At 39.7% G+C, this 16182-nt stretch overlaps 1 non-coding gene across 1 annotated transcript; it reads left to right on the top strand.

The window, feature by feature from the left end:
- The first annotated feature begins 2247 nt into the window (after positions 1–2247).
- On the top strand, positions 2248–2354 carry LOC127805366 (small nucleolar RNA R71). The gene has a single exon (XR_008024102.1). It is a non-coding gene; the product is annotated as a small nucleolar RNA R71 (small nucleolar RNA).
- Positions 2355–16182: the final 13828 nt, after the last annotated feature.

The raw sequence follows: 16182 nt of genomic DNA on the forward strand, positions 1-16182 counted from the left end.
AACAATGAATAAGAGTGACATGAAGTGGACAGAGTCACATGGATGCCCAAACTCCCCCCAAACTTAAACCTCACAATCCCAAACTTAAGGTGCAATGTGCAGGTGAACATTGGTTGGGGTATTTTATCAAACACCAAGTGCATGCTGTTATGGTGACCTCAACATTGTTTTTGTGCAAAAAATCCTAAAGAGTGACACTCTAACCTAACACAAAGTAAAGAAAAGAAGAGAAAACAAATAAATAAATAAATGCAACATGCCAATAAATGAAAGAGATAGGAAATTGGGTTGCCTCCCAATAAGCGCTTGTTTAAAGTCATTAGCTTGACTAGGCCTCCATTTTCAAGGAGGCTTGAATTCTTTTTCCATCACCATTTTGTGGGTGCCATTTAATGAACTTATTCCTTTAATGTTAGCAAATTTCAATCCAATCCCCTTCTTTTGCTCCCTCAACACCTTTACCAGCTTTTCCTTTTCATGACTTGGTGGCTTGGCTTTTGAAGACGAAGAAACATCCAAAGAACACCGTTTGTCTCTTTTGGATGGACAATCTTTTTACTTCTCTCCCAAAGAACCCACGACCACGACCTTGTTCTTGGCATCCAAACTTTGTTCATGCTCATCAAAAGAGTTAGCAATGCAATTTTCTTTAGGGTTATCAGGTCTCTCTACTAAATCAACAATGCCATCTCTCATTAAGACTTCTTTTTCATTGCCACAAGAATATTTCATAGCCTTAAATACATTAAACGTAGCCGTCTCATCATAAATTCTAAGGCTAAGTGTTCCTTGCTGGACATTAATCAAAGCTCTCCCTATGGCAAGAAAAGGCCTCCCTAAAATTAAGGGCATATCATAATCTTCTTCGATGTCCAGAACAAAGAAGTCAACAGGAAAAATAAATTTATCCACTTTTACCAAAACGTTCTCCACTACTCCCCTCGGATATTTGATACTTCTATCAGCCAATTGAAGAGAAACAGTGGTGGGTGTTGGTTCTTTTAATCCAAGCTTCTTGAAAATAGAGTAAGGCATTAGATTTATACTAACACCCAAATCACATAGAGCTCGTTCAAATAATAAACTACCAATAGTACAAGGAATAGTAAAACTCCCTGGATCTTTAAGCTTCGGTGGTAGTTTATTTTTCAATATAGCGCTGCTCTCCTTCGTTAGCATAACAGTTTCATGCTCCTCCAACTTCCTCTTATTTGATAAATTTTCCTTCATAAATTTCGCATAGGTAGGCATTTGAGCTAAGGCATCAACAAATGGGATGTTTATGTGAAGCTTCTTGAATACCTTTGGGAACTTCTCAAATTGCTTATCCAGTTTGTGTTTGCGCAACCTCTGAGGGAATGGAATTGGAGGAACATATGGCTTAACCGGTGGTGGAATTACCTTCTCTTGTTCAGCTACTACTTCAGGCATTTCAAGTTGATCCATTGTCTCCTGAACAATACCATTTTCTTTTACCACACCTGGCCTTTTAACATGAATTTTTGGTAGTTGCACCCCACTCCTTATTGTGATTGCATTTACTTGCTCATTTGGGTTAACTTCTGTATTGCTCGACCATGTGCCTGGTTGCCTTTCCGTTAAGATTTTTGCTAGTTGCCCAATCTGATTTTCAATATTCTTAATGGCTGCGTCCGTCCGGTCACTTCGTTCTTGAAGCTTTAAAAGTGCTTCCTCCCATCTTCTTTTTCCTCTTGTGGCCACCCTTGTTTTGGTGGATTTTAGATGTTCTGAGTATTACCATAAGAAAAATGAGGATGATTCCTCCAGCCCAGATTGTATGTTTGTGATAATGGGTTACTCTGCTGCCTTTGGAAATTTTGCTGATGTTGAAAATTCTGTGCATAGGCAGCTTGCTCCGTGAATGGTGGATTTATGAGCAGCGGACATTCAGGCGATGGATGAGTTGCTCCACAAGTTGCACATATGGGAAGTGATCCTTACACCATATTAACATTCGAAGTATACTTTAAGGCTTCCATCTGCTTTGATAGTGCATCAATCTTGGCTAAAATCAACGTGTTAACATCCACCTCATGCACTCCTGCTACTCTTTTATGTGAGTTTCTATCTGGCCACATCACTAATTGCTCACTCATTGTCTCGAAAAGGTCATGAAGCTCCCCGGCTGATTTGTTTCGGATTGATCCTCCTACTATAGAATCAACTGCAGAGCGGCTGTGAGGAGTGAGTCCAGCATAGAAAATGTGATTTTGAGCTGGTAGTGGAAAACCATAACTAGGACACTTCCTCAATAGCTCCTTGAACCTCTCCCATGCTTCATGAAAATTTTCAAACTCAGCTTGCTGAAAAGTTGAAATCTCATGCTTAAGTTTGGTAATCTTGGCCGGTGGGAAGTATTTGAGTGTGAACTTCTGTACCAAATCTGTCCATGTAGTAATACTACCCGGTGGTAATAAGTCTAACCACTCTCGAGCCCTATCCTTCAGAGTGTGAGGGAAAAGGCGCATCTTAAGTGCCTCTTCATTAATTCCTTGATACTTGAAATTCCCACAATATTCCAGAAATTGAGACAAGTGATAGTGTGGATTTTCCTCACTCATTCCATAAAATGGTATGTTGTTGGCAAAGAGATTGATTACATCCGGCCTCAACTGAAAGTTCTCATGCCCGTAGGGAGGATAAATTATACTTAACCGATTCTCAATTAGAGGGGGTATCATGAAATCTCCCATCAGAATGTCTCTTTCATTAACTTCAATGGGCTGAGCCATTGGAACAAGTTGGTTTACGTTGCCACCCATGTTACTCAGTTGCTCTTCCCTCCTTGCTCTTTGTTCACGACTCCTTTGATGGAATGTTCTTTCTATCTTAGGATCAAACTCACAAATATCCGAATGTTCTGAACGGCTCATGCACTATCTCAATCCCTGCACACACACACAAATTGAAATAGCTTAGCCCAGAAAATAATGAAAACAAAATTTAACAGTTAAAGCTAATATCAATCAAAGCAATAATCAAAAGAGTTAGTCCTCGGCAACGGCGCCAAAAACTTGTCCGTGTATTCTTTCCCGCAAGTGAACAGAATCGTAACAAGTAATATAATGATGAATCAAGTTAAAACTAACTCACCAAAAGGAAAACACAAAATAACTCTTTAGGTTTTAAATATAAAAATCTAATGCACTAGGGTTCATGAATCCACCGTAGTTCTATAAATGGTTTAATCTTTCAATGATTGGGTCTTATAATTCTTGCTTTGAACTGAAAATCAATGACCTTAATTTAATCAAAAGCCTCTCTCGATGGTCGATTGAATCTATGCTCACATATGAGATTAATTATCTCTAATTAATCTGCAAATATACAAACATGCATTTATCCACAATGATCATCAAAATAAGATTTCACAAGGCATAACGGTATCTCTATCTATTATCGAACCTTATGTCATTTATTATCAAGTGCTAATCTATATTGAATCTCTCGAAAGCAATATAAATCACAAACACATTCTAATGACGGTCAAACATCAAAACGGAGTTAGTGTATAATAAATGATCAATCCGAAAGACAAAAATATAATAAAACCCAAATACTTTTAATTAAACCATCGTTGAACTAGGTTTCATCAATCACCCTAGCCATAAACACTTAGCTATGCATGCTCTCAATCAAAAGAAAAAGAAAAGAGTTGGAATCCATAGCAAAGAATTGAAGAAGAAAGGAAAAATACAACCCAAGAGTCTTCAATCTTTCGTCCGCTTCTCTTCCATGTCCCCCAAAAAACTCTCAAATCCCTTAAGAATAAGTCTTTATATAGTCCTCTTTAGGTTATCAAAGTCCTACACCTTGAAGGAGTCTATCTCTCTTTTATTTGGATTAAAATGGGCTTAAAACGGCCTTTTCACGAAACTTTAAACCCTACCGCGGTATGCTTGTTGCTGTAGACCCGTGTGCTCCAGAAACTAATTCCTAAAGTGGTCCTACAGTGGTATGTGTGACACCCGTAACTTACTTACATGCTTAACAATAAATAATAATATTCGAACGAACTTTCAGGTTTAACGCAGAAAAATTGGAGAAACCAGACTTCTATAAACTTAAGTAAAGTTTAGAACATAATAAAAATTCAAAGCACGTTTTGTGTAAATATAAAGTTTGACATGGAAACATGGTTTCAACAGAAGAAACGAGACTTCGCGAAGATTCTTTATAGCAATAACATATATAAAAATATCCGGAGCTTAAAACCAAACTCATACTTCCTTGAAATTAGATAAAAATCCAAGACATGCTTTATGGCATACATATAAGAAAAGATCAGAGTTCAACCCCAAGAACTTTGTTTCAAAAGGAAACTAAAACTTAAATTCTTGAAAAATTCTTTTTCATTGATCCACCACGCTCCACGTCCCGATCTCCTCATTCATAATCACCTGGGGGGGAAATATAAGGGGTGAGATTACGCAAATCTCAGTAAGTACAAGAGAACCATCATATGTATTTAAACAAGTCATGACATAACATAACATATCATATAGAGACACGAAAGGTTCCACCAACTTGCAGGGGTAAGAACCCTCGTGCGTAGTGCTACCGAGCTCCGGTCCCGAAACTTGCGTGAACATGACATAACATGAGGGACCACATAACATAGTTCATGGACATGCTTAAACATCATAAATAGTTCATAATGTACTTACCTCAACTTGGTTTGATGAGATTTGAATGTTTAAGGCTTCACCTTTACACCTCTCAATATGGCATAAACTTAGCTTCGATTGATTTGGAATACCCAAAACTCACCCAAAGGTTCTATTTATAGAATTATCCAACAAATCATAACCTGCCACGTGTCATGTAATTATTTGGGACTCATCATGACTCCCAAGTGTTCACATTGCCAAATATCCTATATAATCATTTCTATCCATGTGTTCTTATCAAATGGTGCCATGTGTCCCATATAATCATTTATATCCATGTGTTCTTATCTTATCTTTGTAATGACCAGTGGAAGCTTGCCATGTGTCCTTGATATTTTGAACCTCACATGCTTAATTACATTTTCAACACTTCCATCATTACATCTCATACGATTTAATTCATTTTTTTACATTTCCCATCATTACTTCACATGGTTAATTTATTTTCTACATTTCCCATCATTAATCCCACATGGTTATTTGAGTTTCTACATATCCCATCATTACACCCACATGGTTAATTGATTTTCTCCATATCCCATCATTACACCTTTCACTAGTTAGCTATATTTGGTTACTTTAACTATTTAGTTTGAGATATTTTGATGAGATATTTTTAGGTTTCAAGAATTGCACCTTGGCCCAAAATTTTCGGATAATTTGCACTTAGGCCCTTGCAACTTAGTCCCCGGGCTATTTTTTAATTGCATTTTAGCCCCCGAAGAAAGGATAAATTACGCTAATACCCCAAGATTTTAGGTAAATTACATTTTTACCCGAACTTCAATATTTACGATTTTGCCACTGGCTCAAAAACTGATCATTTGTCTCAAGGTTTCTATAATCCCTTGAAAAGACATATTTCATCAAGTATTAGAAGCTAAAAATCCCAAGTATTACATTATATTTCAGTTTTAAAATCTTGGGCGTTACAATCTACCCTCCTAAAAAAATTTTCGTCCTCGAAAATTTACCTTACTTCTCGTCATCAAACAGCTGGGGATATTTGGATCGCATCTCGTCCTCACGCTCCCATGTTGTTTCTTCAACTGAATGATGTTGCCATAACACCTTAACCAACGGTATATCTTTATTGCGAAGCCTTCGTATCTCTCGAGTAACAATGCTTATTGGTGCCTCCTCATATTTCAAGTCTTGCTGTATCTCTAATGGTTGATGCTTTATTACATGGGTTGGGTCGGGGACATACTTTCTGAGCATTGATACATGAAAAACGTCATGTACTGCTGAGAGATCTGGTGGTAAGGCTAGCTGATAAGCAACGTTCCCAACCCGCTTTAAGATCTCAAACGGGCCTATAAATCGAGGTCTAAGCTTTCCTTTCTTCCCAAATCGTAAAACTCCTTTTATGGGTGTAACTTTTAAGAATACCTTATCACCAATGGAAAACTCAAAATCCCTTCTTCTTTTATCTACATAGTTTTTCTGTCTATCTTGAGCCTTCTTCATACTATCTTTGATCTTTTCAATGGCTTGTACAGTTTGTTCCACAATCTCTGGACCCAAAATCTTCCGCTCGCCTACTTCATTCCAATGAACAGGTGATCTGCATTTCCTTCCATATAGCGCCTCATAGGGTGCCATGCCAATAGATGCATGGTGACTATTGTTGTATGCGAATTCAATTAATGGTAGATGTTTCTCCCAATGTCCACCAAATTCTAGGGTACAAATACGAAGCATATCCTCTAAAGTATGTAAGTGAATTAAATTCCCATTTTTGTATTATGTGGAGATGAATGGGATTAATAATTCACAAAGGGTATTTTGGAAATTTTGGAATAAATTCCATAAAAGAATTTAATTATGGAAAATGAAAAAAAAAATGGAGAATATTCAATTATTTGAGAAAATAATAAATTTTCCCTATATTGGTGAATAAATGTGGTGATGCCACATGGATGGTGGAGATGGAAGCTTGAAAGCCAAGGTCAATGTCTAAAGGTGACACTTGGCAAGCTCTTGTCCAAGTTAATGGGAGATTTAAATAAATGCAAAAGAAATGATAATTGGTCATTCTTGCATTTAATGAGAGGCATGATGGTGTTGGATTAAAAGAAAATCCAAAAAGAAAAGTAAAATGGTCACTATTAATGCTTGAAAATATAGTGATTTATATAAATGAAAAATGAGGGATTTATGTCTCTCAAAGTGGTCTCTCATGTGATGGGGTGAAAATAGTCAAATTAAATAAAGGAGGAAAATGGCTAATTTTGGAAATTCCAAGACTTGATCCAAGGGTGGATATTTGGTCTTGAAATTGGGAATGGATCCAATGGCCAATAATGAGTCTTGGAAGTGGGCAAGGATTACCAAATGGGATTCAAGAATCCAAAGGAAGAATGAATTAATGGTAGAGATTGTTTGGTTGAAGGAAATCAAAGGCTAGGATTAAATCCTAGCAAAGCACTTGGATTGTGCTTGTTCCAAGGGTTGAGATCTTCTCTTGAAAAGTAAATAAAATCTAATGGATGAGATTAAACAAGGCAAAAGCACATCGATTGTGCTTTCTTGTGTGGTTGGGATTTTCTCTCAAAATGCAAAAGGAAATCAACGGCTAAGATAAAGTCTTGAAATTGAAATTTCAAGACAAGAGAAGTATAAAAAGGGAAAGAGAGCCTTTGTCTCAAATTTTTTCCATTTGAAAAGCCTTGAAGAAAAAAGAAAAAGAGAAGATGAAAGAAAATAAGAGAAAGGGAGAAGCTTTCCAATAAAAGGGAAAGAAAAGAAGAAAAGTATGGTTTCTACCTAGAGGTTGTGTAAGTTCTTTTATTTCTCTTGTTGGTGGCTTAGTTCTTTAAATTTTGTTTTAAGGGTCTCTTGGGAAGAAGGGATGGAAAGAAGCTAGGAAGGGTTTAAAGCTTCAAAGAATGCTAAGGTAAGGGATAGCCCCAAGAGAGGTGGCTTTGCAAGTAGTAAGTATGCATTTAAACTTTAAATGTGTGCATTGGCATGTTGTTTTTGTTCAAAGACTTATAGCCATGAGGTTGTGTGGGGTAAGGTAGTTTAAAGCCTCAAACCTAGGTGGTTGTGAGGATGTGGAAGCCCTAACCATGTTGCATACATGCATTTTGCATCACATTATATGTTTTTGTTCATACTTATTGTCATTGCACCCTTATTGACCTTAATGGCTCATGAGGTTTTACCCTCAACTTGTAGGTTGTTCATGTGCCAAGAGGAAATTAAAGGAAGTGTTGCAAGCTTGAAGTTGAGAAGCTCATGGTGGGTTTGTAAATTTATGGCTTATAGAAGCCTTAGCATGTGTTTATTTAATTTGTGGGTTTATGGCTTAGGGAAGCCTATTCGTTGTATGTGCTTCATGTGATGTAATTTAATGGTTGGTAATGGCTTGTGAAGGCCTAAAACCATGGATGTAATTTTATTTGGAATAAATCATGGGGGTTGGAGAAAATGATTTTTATTGGAAAAGTGGGTATTTTTTATGTATTTGTGAAGGCTGAAATTTTTGGAAAATTTGGGTTGGAAGGCCCAAAAGAATAAAAAAAAAAAAAGTGAAGATGGCAGCAACAGCAGTAGCCGGGGCCTGCAGGGGGCCACAGCGGGTAACAAGGAGGCCCAGGGCGAGCAGGCTAGCAACAGCAAGCGAGAGCGAGTGCGCGGGCCCCGGGGCGTGCCAACAAGCCCTACCGGCTAATTTTTTTAAAAAATTTGAAATATTGAGCGATTTTTAGGGCATTTCTTAATTGATTTTGGGCCCCAAAGGAATTTTCAAAATAAATAAATTTTTCAGGCATTTTTGAGATAAATGCCAAATTTTTGAAAAATGAAAATTTTGAGTTTTTTCCTTGAATTTTGGTAAAATCAATGGGTTGATTAAAATGGTGATTTTCATGGAGCCCGGTGGAATTCTTGGAAAGAAAAAGAATTTAAATAAATCAAAATGGCGATTGAGGCAATCTTAATGGAAATTAAATAGCCAAGTGTAGTATGGTTAAAGCCTAAATCTGCTAGTGGATCCTGGGAGTAAGGGAAATGAATGATGAAGCATAGTTCCCACCTATGGCATTTCGTGTTGAAACATAGTCTACCCTTCACGAATGGCTAGGCATGTGAGCAATTTGGTTAATTGTTCACGAGTGGCACCCGTAAATGGGAACGGGGCATCACATCCTCGAACAGTGATGAGCACGAGGAACATTGAGGATAATGATGGGAACTCGTAGGGATTATCACGATGGATGTTGAGGACATGAATTGCTCGCTAGGTCGTAACAAAGGTGATAGGAGCATGAGGCTCTGTGTTGGTAAACGCAAGATCAAAGTTAATTGTCGTAAGCACCGTAAGCTTAGGAAGTTTTGAAAAGTCGAATGTCCTAATAGATTTCGGGAGGCAAGTCAAAATTTTTGGAAAGAGGTTAGTCCGAGTAAAGATCGGTAACCTGAATAAGTAACTTCAAAAAGGATCGAGGATCTGTGAGATTTGGAGATTTTGTTTAGGTGATAATGATGTTACAGATTGTGTGGACTAAGAGGCTAGAATAGTACGAATAAAGTTGATAGCTTTATTGCTAAGGTGATTAGACATTAGAGTCGATAAGTAAGTCTAAAGATTGCGAGTTGGCAAGTGAACCTATGCTACGATTGACTAGAAGTCAAAAGAGCCGATGGTCAAATGCGAGGAAAGAAATCAAATGATTTCCTTATGGTAAACTATGATTATAGTCAATTGGCATGAGATGGTGCCTTAAGGATCGAGCATGATTAAAGTCGGTTGATAGGAAATGTTATCACTGGAGGATTAATTCAAGCAATTTGAGGATCAAATGGTTAATTTGATCACGTTGAAAAGTGTGAGGACTTATTTAGGTTATGGATATATGGATGAAAAGATATTAGTATGTCAACTAAGTAACAAATGTTATGAGCAAGTAATGCAAGGATATTAGTATTGGTAGAATTGGAAGACATTGATAGATTTCAATTGACATGAAAAGTTAGATTACGAAATGAAGATTTGGAGACAGATAGAATTTATTTCTTGACTAAATAATTATATAACATGATTAGAAGATGATTGTGGTCAATTGGCATAAACTTGAGGTTATATCAGGTGATGACTTAAGGTGAGGCATAACTAGTTTCGAGGACATGTGATAACCAAGGTAATGTGGTAGGACCATTAACTTATTGTGGCAATCTGAAAGCCTATGAAATAACCTAGTGATGACAAGATATGTGATGTTCGAGGATCCAAGGATACATGAAATAGTTTGATGTCATAAGAATATTTCTTTAGGGACTCATTACGATGATGTGTGTACTGGCTTGAATAGGAGCTTGAGATGAGACTCGTGGTCTAAGGACCTAGGTTATGTGGTTGCGGGCTTTGAAAGAAAAATTAAAAAGGCAAGTGTACTTGCCTATGAGTTGATGAGCAAAGTCAGTTCAAGGCTTCTAATTTTGAGATACACGATGGTATTCTCGAGTTTCGAATAGGATATACGTTCTAGAGATGATTATAAGCGGTATAGTTTCCCTGGAGATGAGATCGCTTATAAAGAGCTACATTATGATTATTTGAAATAAGGTAATGAGGTAGGATCTTCCTTAGTTATTGATCAATTAGGTATTAATTTCGAGAATGAAATTTAGAGATTTAGAATATGTGACAAATTTCGAGAACGAAATTTTTGTAAGGAGGGGAGAATGTAAGACCCTGTTTCGACATAAGGTTGCCACATAATTTCAGTAAGATTAAAATACTGAAAAGATGGCTTGTGAGTTTTAGCCAACTTTACCAATGGCGGCTTACCCAATCGTCATTTGCGCTTGTGAGTTTTGCAGGGTGAATGGCTTCCACATTCGATAGGAAAGACATTAGGGAAGAGATGGAAATGCTCTGTAAGGAGAGAGGTAGGGCTGCACCAGGCACTGCTTCTGTAAAGAAAGTGGCTAGGAAGGCTCCTGTCGCACCGGCACTCGCTGCTCCTCCCGTGCAATCTGGCGTCGTGGCTGCTGAGACCACGACTCCGAGCGCAGGCTCTAGGGAGTTCACGATTTCTGAGGAGCTAGCTCGACATAGGAAGCGTCAAAAGGGTCCTGATAGGGAGTCCTAGTTTCCCGATGGTTCACATCTTGTCAAGAGTCGTGGCCTGGTTCCGTTTGAGGACCCTAAGTTTCGGAGTGACCTCTTTATTGATGCCTATCTCAACCCGTTGTCGAATCAGGTGTTGGGTCACTTGTTGCATTTCATCAAGTTCAGCGCCAGGTGCTCCAACTTGTCGAGGACTATCGCTTGCCCGAGGCAGGTTTGGCGACTCACCTCTCCGAGATGAAGGCGGGTCATGAAGAGGAACTGCGCCGGGTTCGGGGGTTGATAGGCGATGAGGTTAAAAAAGCTGTGGAAGTGGCCGCCCTTGAGGCGAAGGAGCGGGATGATGAGGCTGGCCACGTGATTGGTGTTCTTCAGCTGCACCTGGAGGGTGCTGAGGCGAAGTTGAAGAAGCGGCAGGTGGAAGTGGCGTTGGCTAAATCTGAAATAACAGCGATGAGGCCGAAAGCGAGGGTTGGGTGGCTGCTGCCCAGTCCGAGGTAGTGAAGGCGAAGACGGAAGCGAGGGGAATAAGAAATGATGTATACAAAGCAGCTCTATCTAACGTACGAGCTGCTTTCCCGAAGCTGGATCTCTTAAGTGTTAGGCCTTCTAAGGGGAGTCAGGCCGAGCCATAGTCTTGGTTAATAGCAAATCGCGTTTCTTTTCCTTTCTGGATGATTTGTTCTTGCCTTTCTTTTGTGTGTGCCATGTTTAGTCCTTATGGCTTTTGATGTCCTGGTCAACTTATTGTGACCACGGTCTTGCCTCGTGGGACGGGGCCAGGTTGCCACTCCCTCAAGGGGCTTGGCACCCGAACTTTAGGGCTTTCGGTTTTGGCATCCTTGTTTGATTGCACGGGGGCCCATGGGTTTCGAGAATCGAGGCACCCGTTCGAAGGTGTAAGGTGTCGTCTGAAGACACGAAAAGGGAGTCTGCCATCCCAAGCAAGGTAGGCTCGTCAAAATGCTCATTATGGGGCACATGGCGGGGTTTTGTTGTGTAACACCCCCTCTCCTAGAACTGACCGAGAAGAGGTGTTACTGGGGATAATAAAATAAACTGACTGATAAACTGAAATTTGATACCATAACTGAACATCTAAATCAACTGGAATAAAAGCTCTGAGTCAATACAGACTGGAAACCATAAACTCTGTCTAAGGGACAATCCCTCAACTGAAATGTAAAATAGATCTAAACTGAGAAAACACTACAAACTCAACAGACTCCCAGACATCTTTTATCTTGAGCGGCTCCACATACACACACTACTGAATATTGCTGTTAGGCCCCACATCTAATACTCCCCTGCTAGAACCTGGAGGGGTGAAGAGTACAAGGTGAGTTACAAAAGCTCAGCAAGTAATAAGCTGGAAAGAATACTGAAGCTGAATCGAAAAATATCGATACTGATAAATAACTTACTGAACTTGTATTGTATAATCACTGTCTGATTACAGTCATAAAAATGTAATGCACATAAACTGTAAACTAAATGCAGGTATGCAACTTTGGCTCATAAGCCCACATAATATGATAATACATACCTGTCTGAACTGAAACTTGCATACACAAAAACTGTAAGCACATACTGTGGGCAATATGCCCCTAGCCCCCTGGTGGCCCCCAGGCGGGCAACTCATAAACTGAGTTGAAACTAAAACTGATGGGATCCCCGCGGACAAGCCGCCTAGCGCGCATAATGCAATGCAATGCTCACATAAATGCTGGCACACGATATGTAGTGCTCCATATAAAGTCATGCTCAATGCTCATACCAAAATGTATGCACATAATCTCACAAAATAATGTTGATCATGTTATAATAATGCTAAACATGATATGATCTTCATCTATATATTAGAATACAAAGATTCGATGAACTATGATTTAAGGTATGGGTATGATTAACTTGTCATGTTCTGACTTATGAATTCAATGTTGGAAGGTATTTGAATACATTAATTGAATTAAACTTGAATTAGGACTCACTGAAAGCTAAATTGGATTTCTGAAAGAGTCATTCGGATATGAGGAAGGATATCCAGATATGATGAAAGACATCCAGATATGAAGAAGGCTCATCCGTATACACTGACATTCAAAGCATAAGCTATTTGGATATGCTAGGATGTATTCAGATATGAACTTATGATTCTGGTCATCAAGATATCTCACTGATGCATTCGAATATAACTGGGGACTATTCGAATGAAAAATTCAACTTTTGAGGGAGGCATCCGGATATCAGGCGAGACATCCAGATATTATTTTGATCTTTCCGGATGTATAAACAAACCATCCGGATATCATACTTGAAGAACTTTAGATACATCCGGATACGATACAAGGTATCCGGATATTAGAACTTAGCGTAATAGAACTTGCAATCCAAAATGGATAAGGATTAATAGAACATGTAATCCAAAATGGATGAGGATTAATAGAACTTGCAATCCAAAATGGATAAAGATTACTGGAACTTGCAATCCAAAATGGATAAAGATTACTGGAACTTGCAATCCAAAATGGATGAGGATTAATAGAACTTCCAATCCAAAATGGATGAGGATTAATAGAATTTGCAATCCAAAATGGATAAGGATTAATGGAACTAGCAATCCAAAATGGATAAGGATTACTGGAACTTGCAAATCCAAAATGGATAAGGATTAATAAAACTTGCAATCCAAAATGGATGAGGATTAATAGAACTTGCAATCCAAAATGGATCAGGATTAATGGAACTTGCAATCCAAAATGGATCAGGATTAATGGAACTTGCAATCCAAAATGGATAAGGATTAATAAAACTTGCAATCCAAAATGGATAAGGAGTAATAGAACTTACTCATAACTTCACTGTTATACGCATATATATATATATACGTCTCTGCTTACTGATATAAATCTGAAAACTACAACGAAGAACTGGAATAATCTGAAATCAAAACTGATATGAACCTGTAATGGAAGGGATTACAGGAAGAATACTTGCCTGATAGAACTCTCTGATCGAACCCTGGAGCGATCCTGAAGACTCTAGCAAGCCTCTGCTATCTCTTGGCCTCTTGGTTCTTCACATGGCGTGAAGAAAAGCTAAGCTAATGGGCTCTATATATAGACATAAAGCCCTAGATCACACTTCTTCTACAACTTGGATTCCATCTCCAAATCTAACTAGGAGACTCTCAATCCAAATCCATCTCATACATGGATTCTCATTCTCCTTTAAATACATAATCTCACTTGATTAATAATAATACAAAAATTATTATTAACATTCTCAATTAAAAATAAAACTCCAAAATTACCTTCATGCCCTTGCATTTAATTTCCACAAAATAAATGCCATTTAAATGCTATTTAAATACTCTTCTCTCAATTAAAAATTACTAGATTGCCACCTTGGCAAATTCTTTTAACTCCAAAATTAAATAAAATTAAATGCTATTATTTTCCTTCAAAATCTCTAAATTGCCACATTAAATAATTAATTGGCAAAATCTCTTAATCAATACTTCAATAATTAATTAAATAATTCCTGAATAAATACTGGACCCTTTAATGGGTCGTTACATGTTGGCTGCCGGTTACCTGTTTGGCGTCTCTTGTGACAACTATTTGTATGCACTGCCGAGTGCGTGCACGTCCTTTACCTTCGTTCACAAACTCATCCTCTGCCTTGGGATTTTTGTTCCGTCATTCGATTGCTCTGCCTAGCTGGTTAGTCAACTTCGTGGATGGCTATGTCTGCTTCAAACCCCACCCGTTCGTACGATTAGGTGCTCAAGGAGGTTGCCCAGATTGAGTCGAAGTTCTCCACGGGCTCGTCTTTAGCTACGGTAAGAAGGAAGGTCGCCCCCCGGAGCAGAGAGGGGGTGGAAAAGGATGGAAGAAGAGGAAAGAAGTTCATCTACCTTCCCTGTGGTCGGGATGAACGTGTCGTCATTTGACCCCGAAATCCAGGTTCCTATATATGTACGAGGTGCTCTTCACGCGGTTACGGTTGTGGCTTCCCCTATTGGAGTTCTAGAGTTTGGTATTAGAGGCAATGAATGTTGCCCCCACGTAACTGCACCAGAACAGCTGGGGTTTCATCCGCGAGTTTGAGGTATTGGCCGAGTTCCTTGGCCGCACACCTAATAAAGCAGTCTTCTTCCACTACTATCACTGAAAGGGGGCTTATCGGGGTGGTTGGATTTCTCTGACGAGTCGTACGGGGAAGTTAGTATTAAAGGCCTTTACCACGTCCTTTAAGCATTTCAATGATGGTTTCTTCAAGGTGGGCTCGAACGAGGAAGAACTCATCTTTTTCTTAGATGAGGAAGGCAAAGAGAAATACCCCCTATTCTGGAAATCGGAGCCGAATCCTCCTTTGGAGGTGGAGTACGGGAGTCTTGGCCCTAAGGATCCAGCCTTGGCAGACGCCTTTATGTTTTCTCCCCAACTGAAGTCGGCGAAGCTCGTGGAATTGAAGGAGGATCCTCAAGCGTTGGTCAAGTATGTGGGTATGTTGCTACTGTGCATTTGGGTTTTGGTTTGTTTCTATGGAAACCCTTATCAAATGTTTCAGGAGAAAAGGCATCGGGTTTTACGAGGGAAGAAGTGGCGAGTTCACGACAAAAAACGCCGCTGGGATATCATCTAGAGGGCCTGTTACTGCTGTGAAGCTGAGGAGTCCCATTCGTGCCCTATCGGTTGTAGCCGCTACATCTGGCGCTCCCTCTCCGCTAGAGGTCGAGAAGGTGCCCCTTGAGCAGAAGAGGCGACGGGTGGCCGTCGAGTTAGGGTCTTCTAGTCAGGCTCCTAATGTTCCGGACCAAGCTGCTGAGGTGCCCGGCACTTCAGATCCAGGGCCTACCATCAATGTTATGGGGCCCTCAGGCTCAAATCCATTAGCTGATACCGCCATGTCGTCGGGCTAAGATCGGGTGGATAGTGAGTTGGCGCTTCATCGATTGGCGTGCCTCTGCGGCCGAGCTTGTGGGGATGCGATAATGCTGAGCAAGACCCTCAGAGTCTTAGGAGCCATGCCTTTCGACCGAGGAAGTTTGTTCAGGATCAACTCCTTGTGGAAGCCGATCGGAGGAGGCTTGCCTCTCTTGGAGATGAAGGGCTATATCGATGGGTGGAGGCGTTGTAACTGCGAGCGGCCAGTGCCACTCATTTGTTATTCATGGAGTCAAGGATAAGAAAGGCCAAGGCTAAGGGCGACGCCGACAGCCTTTATAGGAGGGTTGCTTCGGCTGGTGATGAGTTAGGGAGGATAACGTTCTGGTATCTAAGAGTGCGTGGTCAGAGAGACGAGGCTCGACGGTAGTTAGCCGAGCGAGATGAAAGGATCAAGGAATTGGAGGCGGAGTTAGGCGATTCCCGTCAAAAAGTTGCCCACTTAGAGGCTTGTGCAATA

The sequence above is a fragment of the Diospyros lotus genome, chromosome 6, assembly GCF_014633365.1.
Source record: "Diospyros lotus cultivar Yz01 chromosome 6, ASM1463336v1, whole genome shotgun sequence".
NCBI classification, from domain to species: domain Eukaryota; kingdom Viridiplantae; phylum Streptophyta; class Magnoliopsida; order Ericales; family Ebenaceae; genus Diospyros; species Diospyros lotus.